This window comes from Eleutherodactylus coqui, chromosome 11 (genome assembly GCF_035609145.1).
Source record: "Eleutherodactylus coqui strain aEleCoq1 chromosome 11, aEleCoq1.hap1, whole genome shotgun sequence".
Taxonomy (NCBI): Eukaryota; Metazoa; Chordata; class Amphibia; order Anura; family Eleutherodactylidae; genus Eleutherodactylus; species Eleutherodactylus coqui.
Window position 1 is genome coordinate 6,514,748 of NC_089847.1, and position 21,051 is coordinate 6,535,798.

The 21,051-nt window shown below is 45.7% G+C and overlaps 1 protein-coding gene across 1 annotated transcript in view; it reads left to right on the plus strand.

Annotated features, from left to right (window-relative positions):
- The first annotated feature begins 9,568 nt into the window (after positions 1 to 9,568).
- Positions 9,569 to 21,051, plus strand: part of LOC136582014 (fatty acyl-CoA hydrolase precursor, medium chain-like) — a 62,566-nt gene continuing 51,083 nt past the window's right edge. The window contains exon 1 of the mRNA XM_066582747.1: positions 9,569 to 9,707. The gene's annotated coding sequence lies outside the window, so the exon portion shown is untranslated. The remainder of the gene's footprint in view (positions 9,708 to 21,051) is intronic.

Consider the following 21,051-nt stretch of genomic DNA (forward strand, 5'->3'; position numbering starts at 1 on the left):
TGGGATATTTTTCCACTTAATAAATTCTTCTTTTATGAAATTTTGTAGCATTTTTGTTTTGCAGCTGGGTCTCTGTCCACTATAACAGAACTGCCGGAGCGGACGGGTCACTGCTCCCACATATCACTCCTGAGATGGTCTACTGGGACCTTCTCCTTCCACTAGAAGTCTGTTAGTGTGATTGTTCTCAGTAAGAGAAACCAAGTAACCTTTAGATATACTTTTTAATGGCTAACAAAAATACATGGTGTTACAGCAAGCTTTCGGGTTCTTCTATCGACCCTTCATTAGGCTGATGAAACTGGTTTGGATGGGGCACAAATATAACACAAATGCAGAGAGGACACGCCTCTTGATCTAAATAAATGTTCACACACAGAAATTTGAGACCGTCCCGCACTCAAGACTTAAAATAACACCAGACAATCTGAGCAAAGAAATAAATGTTTAATCAGTCCACTGAGCTAAGGAATGTGACAGTTTTATGGTGTCTGTTATCTCTCCTTTAAAATCTGCACATAGAAGGGGATGGAAACACTACCTCTGCAGCACCACCTATTGGATGGCAACATTCTTACAAATCAATTTCTGAATTTTTATGAAGTTTAAAAAAAAGAAAATTGGGAAGAAGACATCCCTCTTGACCTACTTCAGGCCTTTCATATTCTCCACTTATGCAAGAATCTCGAGCTGAGGTTTGTTCCATTCTTGAGAATATCAAACATGGCTATAAATTTATACTCTCAAAGTCTTCTGTGACGCTGCGACTTGAAATTGCCATTCAGTATGATAACTCTCATCTGCTCTAGGCTGTGTCCCTGACCACAAAAATGTTTTGCCACAGGTAATTCAGTCTTTCCCTCTCCAATTGAGTGGCGATGAGATCTCATCGTGGCTCTGCGTTTTTGTCCTGTTACGGATATGAATCCCCAACACACAGCAGGACTATAAGATCCCGGGACATTCACATGTTCCACGTCTGATGTTGTGAACCTGATCCACTGCAGGAAATGTTCTGTTGGGGGCTGTATATTGGGGAAACAGGAGAAAAACTGAGAGCGAGGATGAGATCTTATCGCCACTCAATTACAGAGGGAAAAACTGAACTACCTGTGGCAAAACCATATCCTGATGAAGGGCCGATAGAAGACACGAAAGCTCGCTGTAACATCAGGTATTTTTGTTAGGCATTAAAAGGTTTCATATCTACAAGATTACTTGGTTTCTCTTTCGGGGAACAATCACACTTTGCTCTACTGGTGACACGGTACCAAACATTTTTTTTAATATAACCTCCCATAAGTTTGCCACATTCATCTTCTGAAATCTTCTGTGCACTGGGACCCTGCTCTTCCATAGTACAAGTCTCCGATCTCCCACACAATCAGCACATTCAGAGTTGGATTAACCCCTTGAGTGGCACGCCCGGAAAAGTTCCGTGACGAGCTCCACTGCTCATAGCAACATAGCCCGGAAGATTTCCGGGCTATGTATCAGTATGGGAGCTGCAGAGCACAATGCCACAAGCTGTGACATTGTGCTCTCCTGCACAGACCCACAGAGAACAAAGAAAGGGCTTTGAAAAACCAGCAGAAGATATTGCCGACATGTCGGCAATGTCCTGCTTTGTTTACAGGTTGCCATAGAGACCATCGGCTTGTCAGAAGCAAGCCGATGGTCTCTGTGGCAGGGAGAGCTGGTTGTTAGCTGTCAGAGGACAGCTAGGTACCTGCTCTTACAGCAGAGATCAGAGAAAACCTCCGATCTCTGCTGTGTTAACCCTTTACATGCTGCAGTCTATGTGACTGCAGCATGTAAAGGGCTGTCACTGCAGCATGTAAAGGGCTGTCACCATCGGACCCCTGGAATGTGATCAGGGGTCCTGATGGGTCCCTGTGGAAGTCCCCTAAAGGGACAAAAAAAAATAAAAAAAATGTAAAAATTTAAAAAAAAAAAAAAGTTAAAAAATTATTAAAAAAATAAAAAAAACACTTGTCTCCCTTTACTTTGTAAAAAATCAAAAATACAATCACACATGTGGTATCCATGTGCGTCGTAATGACCCAGAGAAGGAAGTTAATACATTATTTAACCCCTTAATGACATGGCCCCTTTTTTCTTTTTTCCCCATTTCTTTTTTTCCTCCCCCCTGTTTAAAAAATCACAACTTGTCCCGCAAAAAACAAGCCCTCATATGGCCATGTCAATGGAAAAATGAAAAAGTTATGGCTCTTGAGACGCAACTGCAAAACTAGTTGAAATTCAATGATTAGACCATTTTAAAAAACCTGCCCTGGTGGGCACGACAGGGTGGTAGGAAACCCGCCACTCAAGGGGTTAAAGGAGTATTCCCATGTTAGTGTTTCATGGCTGAGATGAGAAACCCAGGGCTGTTTGCCGACCATCTCCCTGGGGGTTATGTAAAGAGCCGAGGCGGCAGCCTGGCACGGCTTCTTGAACTCCCCACTGAAGAGAATAGAAGATACAAAGGGGTAGGGGGGTGGAGCTCCTTTACTTATAGGGTTAATATTCCTTATAAGAAATGGAGTGAGGCATTACCTGTCCAGTAACGCCAACCATATACATTGGAGTACAGCGTGTAGACCGGGAGGAGAAAGACAAAATTGTGGACTTAATTGGCGTAACTCACAAAATAATATTTCAATGAGAATTATACCCGTATCTCTTAATTTACATTTTGATATTGGCTGTTGTCACCATGGCCGTTTCATACCACCCAGCGTGGTTGTCAGGAGCCGCAGGTTTCTCATCTCAGACATGAATGCTGAGATGGGAACACCCCTTTATAGCTGTCATGGGCCCGGAGTTGGATGAAGATTGTGGTTCCCCCACCACCAGTCTGCTCTGCCACTTACTACAAAGATACAATGATAGAACTGAGCTTACTACATAGATATGGCAGCATAAGCAAGCTTACTGCATCTATATAGATGCACTACCAGAATCAAGCTAAGTTGGCTAACTGGCCCAGAGTTGGGTGCTACAAAAGGGCTGATGTGGTATTTTTTTAATAAGCTGGACAGATGTGTTTTCTGTTCCTGCCTATGAATTGAGAGACAATACAGATGTGTTGCCTGTACCTACTTACCTAAGGATGAGAGAAATACTGCAGTACAATATGCTTAAAGAGGCAGGAGATATCCGCCATGTGGGACTGAAATTTACCTGCAGACATCTCTGAAATAAATTGCTGTTATTGCTCAACTGTTAGCCTGACTCCCGGAGTTCCCTTCTCACCAATCTCCATCTACATTCTATAGAATCTTCCTATATACCTCTATGCGGGCCATCTTCAGCTGCCAGGAGGAGTCGAAAAGCAGCAAAGACAGTTCAGGGGCACAGTGCTCATATGAGGACTTCCGCCTCCTCGTTCTAGTGATCAACAGGGGTTTTAGCATTCCGTCCCTACTCATCAAAACTTTTGACATGTCTCTCTGCCATGTAATCACAGAACCCAAGTAATAAAATCCATTGCAAACCAGCAAATTTAAACTTATCACAGAATGTCTTACTGATTGTCACAGCGTTTATTAGGAATTTTTAAAAAAATGGGATAGAAAAAACCTCTATTACACCTTAGTGAACCCTGAGTGATACGGAGAGCCTGCCCTGAAAAGGGTGACCCTATGCTGGATCCTGACCGTAGAACACTCTAATAAACCCTGCATAAGGGACTGAAAAAAGAGGGGAGGGGGAGGGGGATAGTCATCATAGATTCCAATTAGGAAAAACTAATTATTGGGAACACGGCGTTCAGATTGCAAATAGTCTCATTTAGATATCCAAATATATAATCTGCACCAATTCTTACTCACCAGACTCCACTCTTAGAAACATTACAAACAGATGCCATCCATCAGTACGATCTACGGTGTCTAATTCCCAGCATAGAATACAAAAATTTCTGATCCCCCCCCCCCCCCCCCCACCATACACAGTACGTAAGTTTACATCCTGTTGCTTTAATTACCCCGCACCCGGGACGTAACCTTACATCCTGTAGCGTTAAGGGGTTAATGTTTGTGTTTTTGGATTATCTCATTAAAGATAATAAAATACTGATTCGTATTGTGTGTATTCATTCTGTAGGCTTCATTCATTTAACAGGCACAAGCTGTGGTGTTCACACTTCCTGGAATTGTTGCACCGGAACTCTACAGCAAAGTCTAATACAATGTAAGCGAGTCTGGTGAAGGTAGCTCAGGGGGGAGTGGTGACTGCGGGGGGCTACTCCGCTCCCCATCATCCTCTCGCCAGCAGCGCCCGTGACAGCTGCTGAAGGCGGGGGGAGTGGAGTAGCCATCAGGGACCACATCTGCTGAACCAGGGGAGAATGCGAGACAGGTTCTTCCACACCGGTGAGCAGTGCAACAGCAGGGGCAAGGACAGTGTTGCCGGCAGCCTGGTAGTACAGATCTGCACACCACTTCTGAGCACTTAGGGCAGCAGGGACAGCACGGCACTTCTGAGCCAAGAGGGAAGCGGGGACAGCCAATCACTGGCTGGGGGCATCAGCCTGCATGTCAACCCAGTTGTATTAATCCTGGCTGCCAATCAGAAGCTAGGGGCTTGACAGGGGGTGTTAACTCCGGCAAACCCAGGTCAGCCCCTAGCTTCCGGTGGCATCAAGATACAATAATACCCACCCTAAATATAAATAATATATGGAGAAGGGGTTACAACAGAAGGGTACATAGTGGGAGTGGTTACAAGAGGGGGGAAGTGGTTACAGCGTAATATATTTAGGGGGGGGGGAAGTGCTTCAGGGGGGTACATTTAGGCCAGATAATGACCCAAACCTAGACAGCTCCGTCAGTAGGTCAGGGATGGTGGTATGGAGAGAGGATATTATAGCCAATATATCGTCTGCAAACATGCAAATTTAATGGTGGATAGAGGCAATTTCAATTCCTTTGATGTCAGGGTTGTTACAAATTTTAATTGCTAATGGTTCTATGGCTAGAATAAAAAGGAGAGGGGATAGTGGGCTGCCCTGCCTTATCCCTCGTCGGATCAAGATATTATCTGAGCAAAAGCCCTTGTAATGAACAAAGGCTTTAGGAGAAGTATATAAAATGTGTAGCCATGGGAGGAATTCAGCAGGGAATTACCAGTGTTCCAGTACAGCAAACATAAATGGCCAGCTTAGAGGGACAAATGCCTTGTACACATCCAAGGAGAGCAACATTGCAGGAATGCCCATGGTTTGACAGATGTCTGTGAGGTGGGTAATTTGACGGATACTGTCTGGGGATGAACCCTGCTTGGTCTTTACCATTATTGATGGTAAAGCTGCATTTAAACTGGAGGCTAAAATTTTGGTAAGGAGCTTCATATCTACATTAATTAGGGATATGGGCCAATAACTATGCTTATCCAGCAGATCCAAAAGGGAAGTCTGACCTACTTGTTGTCCATCTTGGATGGTATTAAAGTAATTTGCAAGATGCGTAAGTAGAATTGGGGAGAAAAAGCCATCTACTCCCAGGTGTTTATTAACTCTAAGTGTTTTTATTGCTTCTGTGACCTCTGCTGGGGTAATTTTTGCCCCAGGTGGTCTAAAAATGTGCCAGCTAGTGTGGGGAATGTGATGTCGCAAAAACAAGAGGTTAGCTGTTCTGGAGATGGCTAATGTGGCTGAGAGTAGAGTTTGCCTAAAAATTGTCTAAGCTCTGATACTATAGTGAGCGGGTTTTCCGTGACTGTGTTTTGCTTAGTGCAAAGTCTAAAGAATGGGCTTATCGTGGGGTTGGCTCGTAGTCTGCGGGCGAAGGGAGTAGATGGTTTATTATTTAGTGGTTTATCCTACTAATGATTGCTAGTAGGATGGTTAGTCCCCATAGGCCGGCTGTACGTATCCCTGTGCACACTAGGAGATATACCGCCATCAGCAAGCGGTTTTATGTTCACTGAAGCCAAACAGTTACCTGATTGTTGGTCCCTTTATACGCCTGATTGTCGGACGAATGAGAGTTTGGTGGAACATTCAGACCAAATAATCGGCACATATAGAGATCTATGGTTTATGACACTCGTATAACGTGACAGGTTCCCTTCAGTGCTGTATCTAAGAATGGAAGTAAAAGCACCCCCCACCCTGCTACCAACCTGTCATGTTACTCCAATGTGACTATGAAGAGTTACTCCATGTTCCACATTTGCTACAAATGAGGTAAGTGCACCCAAAACCGGTCCACATAGTCATACAAAATACTGCCTCCATTCTCCATATAGGCAAGCTGGTTACCTGGAGTGTAGTCTATGAGAAAGGCAGACTAAATATCATGCTGTGGCGGCAGGGGCGCTCCAAACCTTTATGCTGCCTGAGGCAAAGTTTGAAATTGTGCCCAAACACGAGGGGTGTGTGGGGGATACAACTCATTGAAAGTGCCAATACACAAGATACCCAACACATATTTGCACCATTGAGATGTCTGGAGTGATAGAGTAATAGTGGCCCCAATAGTAAGTGTCTTCCTTAGTGGTCTCAATGGTAATAGTAACCCCATTAATGGCCTCAGGAGTTATAGTGACTCCATTCGGTGTCCCAGTTGTAATAATGACTCTGTTAGTAGCCCAAGTACTAAAAGCATTTCTGTTGGGGCTAGAAATAAGAGTGACCCAAATAGTAATACCCCCATAGTTGTCCCAGTACTAATAGCATCCCACCCAGCAGCAACCCAACAGGCATTTCCCTCACCCAGTCCGCAGCCCTGGTGCGGTAGTGCCAACCGCTGCTGTGTTTGTGACCGCTGACCGTTCTCCCCTTCCACCAGTGTCTGTGATGTGTTCAGGATGGCGCACGCAGACACCAGGTAGGAGAGGTCAGGTGTCACAGACTCAACAGCAGCCGCCACCATCAGACCAGTGCCGCAGGCTTTGTGAGTGTAAATACTGTTGGGTTCCTGCCCGACCGGCTCACAGCAGGCAATTATTTTACTGCCCATTAATTGCTGGTAAAGTAACTATGAGTTGGTTCACAACCCGTTGCCCCTCTGAGGTCCTGTAGACTGCTGCTTGAGGTGGCAGTCCCAGGTCACCACATGGTAAGGGTGCCCCCGTGTGGCAGCAGAACTAGATGTTAGTGGTTACGTGACAAAGGGTCGGAGCAGCATTCCTAAAACTGCACCTTTACATGATGGGCTGCAATTCTGCTGTTGGAGACTTTGATACAACTTCTTAGGTGAGCGGACAATCCCTTTAACCCTCCTTCTGGTCCCGTCAGAGGGGATGGCTAATTACACTCAAAAAAGGAAAGTTGCAGGACATTATTCACATTTACATCACATCTTCTCACATGTGAGATAATCTGCTCAGCAAGTTCCAAAGCAGATATTTACTAATCCAGACATACCAAACATAGATCGGACATATTAATCAATTAGCCCGATATTGAGTTCTGCAAGGCTGAAGCCATGTTTTATGGTCCCTGAATTAGTGTGTGTGTGTGTGTGTGTGTGTGTGTGTGAGGGGGGGGGGGGGGGGTCACCAGGCCAGCAGTGTTATCTGTGCTAAAGATTTCTCATACTTCCCATTCACGTATGAATCCTCATGAAGAAGTTAGCCCCAAACTTTTGACACTTTTAATAGAGGGCTAAATTCTTCATGAGGATTCATGCGCGAATGGGAAGTATGAGAACTTTACACAGGCCTGGTGACCCTCTAAAACTAATTCAGGGACCATAAAACCTTCACTGTCATTTAAAGATGCTTGTATCTCTTTTGTAGTATTCTTTTAAGTGCAAATTATTCACATCCATGTCTGTGCCTTGTTAGAAGTATGTGTGTATATATATGTATGCCTCTTCGGATCTATTTCATTTGAGCCTGAAGCAGAACCCTGCATTGGTTTTAAAGCTCACATTAGCATCATGTATTTCTGTTGGCCATTAAAAGTTATCATATCTACAAAAAGCATGGTTTCTCTTGTTGAGAACAATCACAGTTGTTTTATGATAAACAGTGTTAGAAAACAGAAGTCAAGGGGAATATGGAGTGAGTAGGGAATGAGATCAGTCAGAGAGGAGCTGAGATGGACATGGAGGAAGCGGACAGCCATGTGAAGCCCTTCGTCCTCTCCTCTGTCCTGCTGTAATTAGAGATGCGTTATGTAAGCTTGAAAGCAATCCTGCATGCAGCAGCTAATAAATCACCGTGAGGCTGAGAAACGTCAAAAGAAAAAGTTTGTTCGAGTGAGCTTTGCTTTCTACCGGACGGCAAAACAGACACAAAGCTTCAGACAAGCAGTAGAGAATCTTCAGAGGAATTTTGTGAATACTAAAGAAAACTTAAGCACAGTGTTTCATGGTGGGCAATTTACTGTTAGTCAGAAGAAAGGGGTATTTTCTCATCAGTTTTCTCTGTATAGCTCTCGCTTATCTCAGATGCTGCCTGCTCAAAGTTTGTTTATCTGTGTAAAAAGTGTTAAACTGTATATATGTAATTTCTGATGCTTAATATTAAGGCAGACAACCACGTGCCTGAAAGAAAATGGTGTGCCTGTCATTTACCTACATACGTGTGTTAGTCTTATTTTGCTACCAAGTGCTTTTAATCCAGGCACTGGCGTCACAATCACCTAATTCCACTAGTCATTCAGATCCTGTTGTATAACTTAGATGGTGCACGAGATTACAAAGAGCGTGCTGCCCTAATCGCCACCATGACACGGCTCCTCAGCCACATCTTAGAAACCGCTCAGAGAGTGCAGGCCTCTTCCTGCTTGTCGCCCGTTGCACATCTCTTTATCTCTGTATCTCTTCCAAGTCATTTCTATATCTTTTCCCTGTCTTTTACTTCTAAGTCCTTTGTCCCATTCCTGCCTTTATCTTTCATGTCCCACCCATATAAGCTCAGACCCCCTTCCATTGTTCTGTTCCCAGCCACTTAGGCCGGGCTCACATGAGTATATGTGTAAAATGCTACATGTATAACACAATGTTTTACCGCTGCGTCAGTTGGCGTATTGTTGTGCAGGGCAGCGATTTTGCACTCTGCATGACAGGGTAACTCACACACGCCGTAATGCGCGGTCTGACTAGTTTCCTTTCTTTTTTTATTTCCTGATCTGTCGCTTAGCAACGTTCCGTATTAATGCCGCACATACAGCAAACTTGCATATGTACAGCGTTTATTACATGCCTATACAGAACAATAGGGCTCGAACTTGTGTAATACACAATAAAATAGAACATGAGGCCTTCTTTTTTTAACATGCGTATTCTATGCATTGTATATACGAATTACATTCAAATGTGAAATGAACAATGACAATCAATGTACTTTCATTGACTCCATTCACTGCGTAATATGCGATGAAATTAGGATCGTGTGAGCCTGCTCTAAATCACATAGCGCTGCTATAGTGTTATTACAGAGACACACATTGCTCTGCACTCCCCCTATCGCCCGGCATGCACCCCTCCTAGTCGCTAGCTTTCCTAACCTCCGCCCCAAACTATTCTAGTACATAAATAGTTCTTTGTAACACGTCTCACATGTGCAACTGTCTGACAGCCCGACTGTCCCCCCCTATGCATCCCCGGCAGCAGCACTAAGTTTATACTCTCTCTCTGCTTCATTCCTCCCTTCCATTCGCCGTGCTATACCCCATGGCTCTCTTTCCATAGGTGTCTTCCCTGTGGAGTTCCTATGCATGGCCAAGTATCCTCCTACAGCTAGGGTTGGTAAGTTGCTATTCTCCCAATCCTTTCACATATTGCCCTTCTGAACGCCCCCCTTACCCCCCCCACATATTTTCCCCATTTTTCCCATCAGTTCTGTACATTATAATATAATTTTGTTGCATTAGTCTCTGTTTCATTCACATTTCTAATTCTTGGAGCTTCGTACTGTTGTTTTCACTCACCACTATTATTATTGTCATGCGTTAAATGTTTATGGCCGGCTGCACACGAACGGGCCAGATACCACATGTGGGAACCGTCACCAAAATCCGTCCCTCACCATAGGTGGCGTCCGCGCATACCTATCACTTTTCTATCTGTACTGCGTTGAGCCGCCGCCAGTCATGCGCAGTACAGATTTTTTTAAAAATGTTTCTTTTTCCGTATTGTTGCTAGGCGATGGTGCGGGTACTCGCATCAACCAGGAATGTCATTTGCGGATGGGCCGCGGGTCGGATGACTTCCCTTGACTTCAATGGGAGCCGTCTGTGCGGAATCTGCACTGCAGTAGAACATGCTGCGATTTTTCCTCCTCTCGTGGAAATCGCATCAAGTCTTCTTTCTTTAGAATCCCTTTTCCTCTGTGTGGCGTTTTACATTTGTTTTCGCCAAACTCCACGAGTATCGGGCCATTTACATGGGACGAGTATCGCTCAAAATTCATTCACTTCTCAATGTAAAGACAAACTAAACCTCTAACTTTAACCCTTTGCAATCCAATTTTGGATTTAGGGTTTCCTAGGGGGCTTTCTCTTTCTGACATTATACAATGGCACCATCTGCTGGCTAGAGCCAGTAATGCGGTATGGGACATCCAGGAGAGGCCCCCAACAACAGAGTGGCCAGTAATCTACAGTAAGAATACCCTGCCGGACGTCTTCTGACATCGGAGCTGTACAGCCTTCAAATCAGAATGTCTTTAGATGTCAGACAGTGGATTGGAAAGGGTTTACTTCCCCCACAGCGCTATCGCCAGTACGCCGGACCTTTAGTCTTTATGCAAGTATCAAAACTCGATCAAAAGAGAAAGAACTTTAAATTCCCTGAATGAATTAGTCAGCCATGTTTGATGTAGTGTTAGGGCATTCAGTCCACCGCCACATATCTTATTAAATTTAGCAGGGCAACCTCGACCATGTACGTCAGTTCATATAAGAGGGTAACACTGTTTATTTCACGCAGCCAGGCAGTCTTAGGGTTTTTTTTGGGATGCTTCCAGTTGAGTAATATTACTTATTTGCGTAGAAAAGCAGTAGTTTGTATAGAGTGCGTGTTGATGCGTCAACCAGGATGTCCTCCACAAGGCCAAAGAGACAAACTTTAGGGTGCAAAATACGCGGGGTTCCCAAATTTTTTTCTAGAAACTCGAGAATATCACACCAGTAAGTCTGTAAGACATGACACTCCCAGAATATATGCATGATTCTGCCCACATCTGTCAGGCATCTTGGACAGACCACCTCAGGGGATAGCCCCATAGCATACAGCCACATAGGGGCTATTCCCTGAGTCCCTAGCACTAATCAGGAGGGGAAAGTCCAGAGGTGGCCAAGAGGCCACTCTGGTCATCCGAGTCCAGGTCTCGTATATCTGAGCCCCATTTCTCAAGAATCTTATCCTTCAGCGGAGTGAGGTTACGTGTCAGTTGCTTATAAAAACTAAAGAGAGGTTTCAGAAGGTGCCAGGAATTCCAGCCTGGTCAAAGGAAGGAGGATGTTCAAGCCCCCAAATTGGGCTCTAAGGGCATGTATCCACAGTTGTAAGAAGGAGCAGAGATCGTCCCCTTCCAATATATCCGAGAGGGTAGTGATTCCATGACGTCTCCAGAAGACGGTATCTGGTATGCACTGTAAGTGAGAAAGATTGGGATTGTTCCATAGGGGAGTGTGTGGTGACCATTTGGCTGCTTTATCAGGTATCAGATGGAGGGCAATATTCCAGACCTTGAGAGTAACATAGTTTGTAAGGCCGAATGAAGACAATGTCCATCTAGTCCAACCTGTTTATCCTCCTTTGTTGTTGATCCAGAGGAAGGCAAAAAAAAACCCAAAGAGGCAGGAGCCAATTAGACCTTTTGGGGAAAAAAATCCTTCCTGACTCCCTAATGGCAATCAGACTGTTCCCTGGATCAACCCCTAATAGTTCCTACCTGCCTGTATACCCGGATTAACAATTAACCTAAGATTTATATCCTGTAATATCCTTCAGCTGCAGAAAGACATCAAGTCCCCTTAAACTCTTCTATGGATTTTGCCATTACCACGTTCCCAGGCAGAGAGTTCCACAGTCTCACTGCTCTTACAGTAAAGAACCCTTTTCTGTGTTGGCGATGAAACCTGCTTTCTTCTAGACATAGCGGATGCCCTCTTGTTACCGTTGCAGTCCTGGGTATAAACAGATCATGGGAGAGATCCTTGTATTGTCCCCTCATGTATTTATACAGAGATATTTGATCACACCTTAGCCGTCTTTTTCTGGGGTAAATAATCCCAATTTGGGTAGCCTATCTGGGTATTCCAGTCCTTTCATTCCGTTTACTAGTTTAGTTGTCCTCCTTTGAACCCCCTCCAGAACTGTAACATCTTTCCTGGGCACCGAGTCCAGAACTGTACGCAGTATTCCATGTGAGGCCTGACAAGTGCCTTATATAGTGGGAGGATAATGTTCTCGCCCTTCGCCCCTATACCTCTTTTAATGCACCCCAGGACTTTATTAGCCTTTGCAGCAGCTGACTGGCATTGGTTACTCCAGTTTAATCTACAATCCTCTAGTACCCCCAGGTCTCTTTTAATATCACTTTTCCCTAGTAGAACCCCATTTAGTGTATATTGGTGACATCCGTTTCTCCTGCCCATGTGCAGAACCTTACATTTATCCACATTGACCTTCATTTGCCATTTTTCTGCCCAAGCCCCCACATAGGTGTAGGTAGAGTACTTACACACAAGGTAGGTCCCCTTAGCAGCAAGCCTCTCAGGCTTTGTTCAGGACCTATTATTCTGTGTTCAAGTCCTATCACTGGGGTATCATCAGTGAATGACAGCCAATACCCGGCGTACACCAACTGGCTAGCTAAGTAATAGTGAAAGTAGAGGAGAGACAGTCCCCCCTCTTCCGTGGATAAGCAGAGGATCTCCATTTTAATTTTTGGAGTGGAGCCTCGCCCCATATGCGAAGGAGTATCTTGTGCATTGTTGTGTAGAATCTTTTAGGGATTAAGATGCGGGTATTCTGGAATATGTACAAGAATTTGGGCAGTAGTTTCATTTTAATTAAATTTATACGACCCACTAGCATCAATGGGAGTGAAGTCCAACGCGTTTCCATATCTCCTGCCCATTCCAAAAGTGGAGCTAGATTGTCTGCGTAAAAGCAGTCAGTGGATCTCGGTACCACTATGCCCAAGTAGGTGACACTGTCTGTCCATCCCAGGGGGGCAGGGAGGGTTAGAGAGGCTGCAGGGCTGCCAACTGTCATCAGTCCAGTCTTATCCCAGTTAACCTTCACTCCGGAGTATACTTCAAAGGCATCGAAAATAGAAAGGACTGAGGTCTCTATTAATACGCATCGCCAATACTTTGGCTAGATTTTAATATCATTGTTGAGGAGAGAGATAGGGCAGTATGAGTCACAGTTCTCTGGGTCTTTCCCGGGCTTGGGAATTAAGACTATCAGACTTTCGGGGCTATGAATTCTACATTCTTCTTGTACCACTCCATTGGAAGCCCATCGGGTCCCGGGGATTTCCTGTTCGGGAAAGACTGAATAGCCTCCACAATCTCCTCCTGCTCCAAATCTCCATCTAGCATATCCGCACTACTTTGGGGGCAATTTTGGAAAAGTTGTATTGTCTAGATAAACAGCTAAGGCTCCCTCGGGACAAGTGAGTTTAGAAGTATACAGGTTTGTTTAAAAATTGGCAAATATATTGTTAATGAGCTCAGGGTCAGTACCCTTAGCTCCAGATACATCTCGAACTGTTACAATTGGAGGTTGAACACTGTCTTTGCTAGCAAGATCGGCCAGTAATTGACCATTTTTATCTCCGTTTACTTTATTTTGGGCGCACATTGGAAAAACTTTCGTTTTTTTTTAACCATTTAGGAGACGTACAAATGTAACATTACTTTTCAGCATTTTGAGGAACACTTTGTTTTCCTAGACCAAGCCAAGATTGGAAAGGCTCATAGGAGTCAAAATGATAGATACCCCCACAAGTGACCCTATTTTAAAAACTACACCCTTTAACGTATTCACTGAGGGGTGTCATGAGTATTTTAACCCCACAGTTTTTTCTCAGGAGTCAATGCAATTTAGAAGAGAAAAACAAAAATTTCATATTTTTGCAAATATGTCATTTTAAAGACAGGACTTTTTTCTATAGTACACATGAAAATTAGGATTTGCACCCCAGAATGGATACCCGTTTGTCCCGTGCTCAGAAACATACCCATTGTGGCCCTAATCTTACGTTTGGATGCACAATGGGGCCCAAAATGAAAGGAGCAACCGGTGGCTTTCGGAACAGAAATTTTGCTTGAAGGAGATTTAGGCCCCATTGCCCACTTGTAGAGCCATTGAGTGACCAAAACTATGGAGAACGCCCACAAGTGACCCCATTTTGAAAAGTAGACCCCTTAATGAATTTATCTAGGGGTACGATGACTTTTTTGACTTAACAGTTTTTGAATGAATCTAAGCCAAGCCGAAGGAAAAAAATTACGATTTTCATTTTTTTGGTAATTCTGTCATTTTAAAAGCAGTTTTTTTGTACAGCACATATATGAATGAAGACTTGCACCCCAAAATGGATACCCCTGTTTCTCCCGTGCTCAGAAACATACCCATTGTGGCCCTAATCATATGTCTGGATGCACAATGGGGCCCAAAATGAAAGGAGCAACCGGTGGCTTTCAGAACAGAAATTTTGCTTGAAGGAGATTTAGTCCCCATTGCCCGCTTGTAGAGCCCTTGAGTGACCAAAACGATGAAGAACGCCCACAAGTTACCCCATTTTGAAAAGTAGACCCCTTAACGAATTTATCTAGGGGTACGATGACTTTTTTGACTTCACAGTTTTTGAATGAATCTAAGCCAAGCCGAAGGAAAAAAAATACGATTTTCATTTTTTTGGTAATTTTGAAATGACAAGCAGTTTTTTTTGTACCGCACATATATGAATGAAGACTTGCACCAAAAATGGATACCCCTGTTTGTCCTGTGCTCAGAAACATACCCATTGTGGCCCTAGTATTACGTCTATGTGCACAATGGGGCCCAAAATGAAAGGAGCAACCGGTGGCTTTCGGAACAGAAATTTTGCTTGAAGGAGATTTAGTCCCCATTGCCCACTTGTAGAGCCATTGAGTGACCAAAACGATGGAGAAACCCCACAAGTAACCCCATTTTGAAAAGTAGACCCCTTAACGAATTTATCTAGGGGTAGGATGACTTTTTTGACTTCACAGTTTTTGAATGAATCTAAGCCAAGCAGAAGGAAAAAATTATGATTTTCATTTTTTTGGCAATTGTGTCAATTTAAAAACTGTTTTTTTTGGAAAGTGTAGATAGGAATGAAGATGTTCACCCCAAAATGGATACCCCCGTTTGTCCCGTGTTCAGAAACATACCCATTGTGGCCCTAATCTACTTAAAGGAAACATAGCTAGGCCTATAATGGAAGGAGCACCTGTTGGATTTCAGGGTACAACGGAATAAATTTCAGGCCCCATTGCCCACTTCTAGAGCCATTGAGCGTCCAAAACAAGAGAGAACCCCCACAAATGACCCCATTTTAAAAACTAGACCCCTTAACAAATCCATCTGGGGGTGTACTGCGTATTTTGACCCCAAAGTATTTGAATGAATCTAAGCAAAGCAAAAGGAAAAAATTACGATTTTCATTTGTTTGGCAATTTTGTCAATTTAAAAACTGTTTTTTTTGTACAGTGAACAAAGGAATGAAGACTTTCACCCCAAAATGGATACCCCTGTTTGTCCCGAGTTCAGAAACATACCCATTGTGGCCCTAATCTACTTACAGGACACATGGCTAGGCCCATAATGGAGGGAATGCCCGCTGGATTTCAGGGCAGAACTGAATAAATTCCAGGCCCCACTGCCCACTTATACAGAAAAAAATTTGACATCCTAAAAATAATCCCTCCCCCCCCCCGCCATCCCCATTTTTTGGCATTCCCTAAATATTAGATAAAGGTAATAATATAAACTGCGTTTTATGTCCGAAGACAGGGGTAATTACGGAGGCTGCTTGGGATGGGCACATGGGGCAAGAAAACCGGGTATCCCCCCCCTCCTCTCATGTATTTTGGGGGGTATTTCGTAACCTCAGCGGCGGGGATGGGGTGTAGAAAGTGGTGCTGTGAGGCTTTGTAATCTTGCTGCGGTGCAGCGGTCTCACAGAGAAGGCGCTCAACAAGCTGCTCCTGGAACTGCAGGAAGGCGAACGTTCCCGGGGCTTCTTGTAAATTACGGATTACTGGTAGCGGTCTGAATAATGCCGGGCTCACGCAGCCGTATGTGGAATCTGCTTGCGGAGGCGCGCAGCGGATTCCAGCTGTGAGCCCGGCTGTGACCCTGCGTACGGCCGTGTAATGTACTGCACATAACTGCCTACTCACACAGGCGGTTTTTTGTTTGCATTTCCCGCACCGTCGCTTAGAGATGACCCGGGTACCCGCAGCCCGTACACAATGTGTTTGTATATGGGCTGCGGGTATATCCGCGGTCATAGAGCACAATGGGCTCTAGGTCGCAGATATTCGTGGTAAAATATAGCATGCCGTGTTCTGTTTCTACGAGTGGATTACGTAATTCCGACCCGCTAATTGGGGGGAATTGTGTAATCCAATGCATGCGGTTGATCCGTGGATTACCGTTGATCAAGCGCATGCAGAACCCGTAATTTCTCTCCGGTCATGTGTGACCGGCCTAATGTTAGATCGCTACTTTATCACATGACCGGGGACCGCTCAACGAGGCCTCCGGTCACTGCTCCAAGCACTCAGCGACCGTTGGTCGCTGGGAGCAAGGAGATTTAAAATTTCCTGGGCTTCCCGGCTCCTGCAAATGTGTCCGGCATTTTGCCGGCGGGCGCATGCGCAGCAGCCGGAAGGGTCCATGGAGGATAATCGCATCTGGATTCAAATGCGGAAGCCTCCGAGAAGATGTTTCATCTTCCCCAACCGATCGCATCGGTGAGGGGAAATGAAACTGCCACTTTTTAAAGAACTTTTACGTGATCGCCATTATGCATTGGATAACGGCGATCACGTGACCAGTAACCGCCCCGTGACATCTCCAGGCTCTTGGCTACCTTTGGTAGCCAGCAGCAGGGAGATTTTATATTTCTTGGGCAATATTTCCCTTTTTTGCGCATGCGTCCGCCATCATGCTGACGGGCGCATGCGCCGAAGCTGGGGTAAGATCCACGGATCAACATCCCACCAGGGAACAAATCCGGGACCTTGGGTACGTAATTTCATCCCCCCTTACGGATACGATCCATAAGGGGAGATGAAACTTTAACTTTTTAAACTTTTTTTTACTTTTAACTTTTTTTTTTTTTTTTTTTACTTTTTAACTTTATATGATCACCGTTTTCCGATGGATAACGGTGATCATATGACTGGAAACCGCATACAGCGGTCCCTAGTCATATCTCCCTGCACTCGGCTATCTGTGACAGCCGGGTGCAGGGAGATTTTGAATTTGCCGGGCTCGCCGGCTTCTGCGCATGCGCGCCACATCGGCACATCGCAGAAGCCAGCGGGGGGTCCTGACACCGGCCGGAGGACATCGGCGAACCTGAGGTGAGTATTTTCACCTCCCCTCATGGATCCGATCCATGAGGGGAGGTGAAACTTTTCTTTTTTTACACTTTTTTTCACTTTTCCGCGATCGTCGTTATCCGCACGGTCCCCGCTGACATCTCCTGCCTCCTGGCTACCTATAAGTCTCCCGCACCGCCGAGCCTTCTGCGCATGCGGCTGACGTAATGCCGCCTGGCGCGCATGCGCAGAAGGACGGCTACGGCGCCCGGAGCATCGGGACAGCGGGGAGTCGTGCGGCGGACCTCGGTGAGTAATTTCAGCTGCTTCGATGGATCCGATCCATCGGAGCAGCTGAATCTTTAACTTTTATTGCACTTTTATTTACTTTTTTGCGATCGGCGCTATCCATTGCATAGCGCCGATCGCAATGCCGGGGGGGGGGCTCCGAACAGCCCGGGATGACAGCGCCATGCTGTCAGCTACCTGCGGACACCGACAGCATGGAGCTGACACATCCACAGCCTGAGGGGCTTTATTCTCTGCAGGACACATGTTTTTACGTCCTCAGAGAATAAAGCCCACTTCGGGAGGACGTAAAAAGGCTATGGGCTGGTCGTTAAGGGGTTAAAAGCAAAGAAGTGCCTGCGAGTAGAGATGAGCGAGCATACTCACTAAGGGCAATTACTCGATCGAGCATTGTCCTTAGCGAGTACCTGCCCGCTCGGGAGCAAAGATTCGGCTGCCGGCAGCGGGGAAGAGCGGGGAGGAACGGAGGGGAGATCTCTCTGCCCCTCTCTTCCCTCTGCTCAGTGCCGCAACTCACCTCTCACCCGCACCGGTAGCCGAACCTTCTCTGCCGAGCGGGCAGGTACTCGCTAAGGACAATGCTCAATTGAGTAATTGTCCTTAGCGTGTATGCTTGCTCATCTCTACCTGCGAGTGTTCGCCGAATTCCGGGGTCTCCATTAATGCCATATTTAGCATTAATGGAGACGCCTCCCGTGGCGTAAATCCGTGGCAAATAGACCATGCTGCGATTTATTTCCCGCTGCAGAAGTCCGAGGTAGAATTCCACATGTGGCAATCCCAACACCACCGGTGTAGGGAGAGACTCCATGACAAACAAAACTATTTTCTCCATATGAAATAATCAAAATTTTAAACGAACTTCAAAAACAAAAAAATGTTAAGACTTTTGGGACCGGTGGACGGAATCAATGGCTGACAAAGGTATCGGACAGTCCAAAGGTCGAAGATTAGGGCCAGACGTTTGGCCACCTAATAATGTGTTAAATTCATGGTAGCTCCACTATCAAAAACGACTGTTACCGGACAACTACGCCCAGTGAGAAGTATTTCTGTGGTCCCAGTTGTAATAGTGACCCTGTTAGTGGCCCAAGTACAGACAGCATCCCTGTTGGCCCCAGAAATAATTGGACCCCAGTAGTATTAGCCTCATAGTTGTCCTAGTACTAATATAGTTCATTCTATTGGCATCTTGCCCGGCAGCAACTTAACAGGCATTTCCCTCACCCAGCCCGCCACTCCGGGGCAGTGGCGGCAGCCGCTGCCGAGTCTGTGACAGATGACCTTTTCCCCCTTCCACCAGCGCCTGTGCTGTATACAGCATGTTGCATGCAGACACCAGTGAGTAGAGGTCAGACGAAACAGACCGAACAGCGGCTGCCACCACTGGTCCAAAATGTCAGGCTGGGTGAGTGAAATGCCTGTTGGGTTGGTGCCCGGCCGGCTCACAGCAGGCGGTTATTTTTTAGCGGCCATTAATGGCTGTAGGAAAAATAACTACCAGCTGGGTAGCAACCTGTTGCCCCTCTGAGGTCTGTAGACTGCTGCTTGAGGCGGCGGTCTCAGGTCACGGCATGGTAGGGGCACCCCATGTGGCAACACCTCTGGATGTAAGTGGTTACATGACAAGGGTTGGAGCAGCATTCCTAAAACTGCGCCTATAGATGACAGGCTGCAGTCCCGCCACTGGAGACTGTAAACAACTTCTTAGGTGAGAGTATAATCAGGCACGCATACAGCACGGACGCGCACTATCTCCATGGAGAATCCGTAGCGGGCCTGATTTTCCCCGTGGACATGAGGCCTTATTGGTTCATCAAGCGCTGCATTGATTGGCTGAGCACAGCACTTAAGAACCAATCACAGCCATTGCTTACAGGAGGCGGGATTTATGAATCCTGTCACCTGGAAGTGATGATATATATGAGTGGCTAGGACTGCGGGAACAGCATGGACCTCCAGAGAGTGTCATGAGGAACCTGGACCGTGCCTACTAGTTAATGTATTCCTTTTTTTATGTACTAGGGCTTATCTTTGGGGTAGGGCTTATATTTTAAGCCCAGCCTCAAATCCTGAAAAATCAGGTTAGGTCTAATTTTCAGGGGAAGGTCTTATTTTGGTGAAAACACAGTAACTGGGTTACTAAAACTTATGACACTGACCTGTGTCATGACAGCTGCCTACGGCTGACTGAGTTCCTTGCCATCTGCCGTCATTTATGGTCATTACCAAGGTCTTGGATACTGTCACCAGCTGGCTTGTCACTGCTGCCCTTAGGGTGTGTGTGCGTGGCTACCCCACCTCTTCACGAGGCAGCGTGTGCACCCAACTTTCCTGTCCCTGCCTTTCCGGACAATTGTTTTGGATATTGAAAGCACCCTTTCACACTGGAAGGAGCAATTGGTTCAATTTGGTATGCAAAGGTGCTTCTTGATTTGGACTCCCAGTTTGACCTGTGCCCTTAGCACTCAACTTTCCTGTCTTCTCCATTCCTGACCTCAGCTTGTTTTTGGACTTATGTATGTATATGTCTGCTGCCTACCCTGATCTTCGTCTAGTCGTCTTATCGTTAACAAAGAATTCCACCTGTTCTTTCTATCTTAACCATGTCCCTACCTGCTCTTACGATACTGCGCTACAGCTACCCTGACTAGCTTGCATAAGCTGCCACAGCGCTGAGACCACTCCTGGGGTAATGGCCTGGGGGTCCCTACAGCAAAGACTAGATCCCAATTCATGGTGTTTAAGGGTGAATATTGGTGGACTCCAGAGGCTGCCCATAGCAGTAGCCCCCAACCAAATCAGTGTGTGGTGCGGTAGGTATACACCTGCTATTATAACACCAGGTCTCGGACACCCAATACATGGTTTTGAAACCCAATACCTGACTCTGACACTAGCCATTGTTACATCTGCTCAGCGCACTAAAGTGTCGCACCTCCGTACGGACGCAAAATGGTGTCCTATGTAAAACCGCAAACACTCACACATAGTATTTGCACTGACAAACTACACCTTTCCAGGCACGATGGAAGGACCCCTGTCTCTTACTAATCAGAGAAAGTAGGCAACCCCCGTCTAAAAGCAGAAGAATCGTCCTGATTAGGCCGGCTCCACTGTCTTCATCTGGGACCTAGCTATTTCTGATCAGGAACCTGGAGAGATGCACAAAACACACAGAACAGGACACTGTTCACACACACAGTACACAGAACAGGAAGCACATAAAGCACATGTCTGACCAC